Genomic DNA, 2,505 nt, shown 5'->3' with positions numbered 1-2,505 from the left:
GAAATTTGAACTTCTTTATGTTGAGGTTCTTTCTCTGTTTGCTTAGCTGGTTTTTGCGGCTTTTTAGCAGCTACTGGAGGAGTTGTAACTATCCTCAGATCCTTTAGAGTAGTAGCATTTGGGTTAGAAGTCTCAGGATATTTATAATGGTACTCATTCCCACTTCTTGTAGCGAAAACTTCTTGTTCTCCTTCAGAAAGTGGTATAGCTGGGATCTCCTCATCATTCTTCTCAGGAATCGCTGAGGCTCCATAACAGGATTTCTCTTTTTCCTTGCCTTTTGACTTTTTCTTCGATGTGGATGTCGTCCACTGTTCATCTTCAAGCAAATCCGGATGAACCCAAAGGATTTCGCCGTTGGAGGCTGTGTGAGATACAAGCCCCTTCTGGCGCTGTCCATGAGGGTCATCGTTGATGGTTTGCACCTTGACCTTTGATACTGGCTCGGCTTGAAACCAGAACAAAGGAACCGATCCGAAGCTAATAGAGACCGCGTTTGCACCTACTTTCTTCTCCTTCGGCTTCGGCGTCATAATACCAACATCAGTTAAGGTTTGTATTTTGTCTTTCAAGACATAACACGTCTTAGTTGGATGGTGGACCCTTCTGTGATATGCACAATATTTCGGGTCATTAATCTTCGTGGTTTCTTCTTGGTTTGTGACCGGTGAAAGCTTGATCTTGTTGTTCTCTAATAAGTATTTGAAGATGACCGGAACTTCATCATCTTTGAATGAGTATTCCTTCGGGAATCTAGGCTCAGAAGCCTTGGGTTGCCTCGGGGGCTGCTGAATCTGATTTGGTGCCAGTTGGAAGGATGACTGCTATGGTTGTTGTTGCGGTGGCTGTTGTAACGTTTGATGTGCGTCGCGGAATCGTTTGACAAAGACATCGACCGATTCCCCATCCTTCTGTTTCTCATCTAACAACGTGCCAATTGAGACTTCTGTGTCGTCGTCGAAGAAATTGGTGAGGAATAACTCTTCCATGTCTGCCCAGCTAGTGATACTCCCAGGCTTAAGGCGTCGGTACCAATCGAAGGCAGGCCCGCGAAGGGTTCCTACGAATGACCGGACCATCAGGGCTTCGTTCCCGGATATTGCGCCGAGATGCGACTTGAAATAGATCAAGTGCTGAGTTGGTGAACCCCTGCCATCAAAAGGAGTAAAGTTAATCAAATTAAATTTCTGAGGATAAGGAATCCGGTCCCACTCCCTCGGGTACGGGTATGGAATGCCCGTTTTCTTCACTTCTTGGGCCGTCATCAGAGCGTTGACTTTGCTCTCAAGATCGTGCATTTTCTTGTCCTCTCCCTCACTTTTCTTCAAGTAGATCTGTGGAGGTTGAGTGGATGACTTGGTTGGACCACTTCCGGAGTTGTCTTTATCTGGAGGAGGATCTTTAAAGATAGTCTCATCCTCTTCATTACGCCGACTGGATTCCGCCTTCTGGCTCGACTCCGGTTGGTGTTGCTGAACCTACAAATCTCGTATCTGCTGCATAGTCAACTCCATCTTGGTTTTGAATTCAGCTCTAATTTCCTCGTGTTGTTTAGCCAACGCTTCCTGCAGTATGTGAGACAATTGATCCGGCATGATTGCAAACGATTCTCTGACTTGTCCCACACTGGATGCGGTGTCGTCAGAAGCAACAGCAGAACAAGTGTCTAATAATTCTTCATCCGAAGAGAACCCTTCATGCATCCTTTTGTAGTCTCGACGTCGGTTGGCTCTTTGTTGCAATCGCGACATTCTTTGAGAAAGACCCCGCTCAACTCTCCCTCCCGGAGAGAAATCAGGGTCATAGTTAACTGACTTTTGTTTTCCTTTATTGGTCATGTTGATAGTGACCTCAGGGAATTCATCTTGTCGGATTACAGGTTTCTTTTTGTTGAAACGTCTTGTTTTGGGTCTTGACGCTTCATTGGACAATCTTTGAAATACGGAGACTCTTGTTGAATTATTCTTAGAGCATCCGCATTCTGTCAACACTACTTTAATGAGTCTCTCGCAAGCGCAATGAGTCTCGTTTTCTCTGACAACCCTCTTTATTGAGTTATCTTTCTGATAGTACAGCTCATCATTATTGTGATTCGAGCAACCTATCCTTTGTTTTTGAACTTTGTTAACATGCACAGGACGACTGGTCATCGCCTCTGAGCGATCCAAAGTTGAATGTTTAAATCCACCCCCTTGCGGGTGTGGAGTTTTAAGAGGTCCTAAACAAGAGTGAACTGGTATTCTCTCATTTTGGACTTGTGCAGTTCTGTGAAACCCCAAAAATTTGAATATAGTGTGATAAATAATTTTAAATATGTTATATGGTGAAAATAATGTATTTTGATGTTTGAGTATGATAGGAATTGATTTGAGATCAATTCAATGTATATTTGTGAATATATGAGTGTAAATAAACAAAACATGCACAAAGGCCAAGAGTGAAAATCTGAGAATTTTGACCAGTTGAGAGTTTCTATATTTTGCACACTGATTCAGTTAGAATATG

The sequence above is a fragment of the Asparagus officinalis genome, chromosome 1 (assembly GCF_001876935.1).
Source record: "Asparagus officinalis chromosome 1, Aspof.V1, whole genome shotgun sequence".
NCBI lineage: Eukaryota > Viridiplantae > Streptophyta > Magnoliopsida > Asparagales > Asparagaceae > Asparagus > Asparagus officinalis.
The sequence above is the reverse complement of the archived record's forward strand: the minus strand, read 5'-3'. Positions refer to the sequence as shown.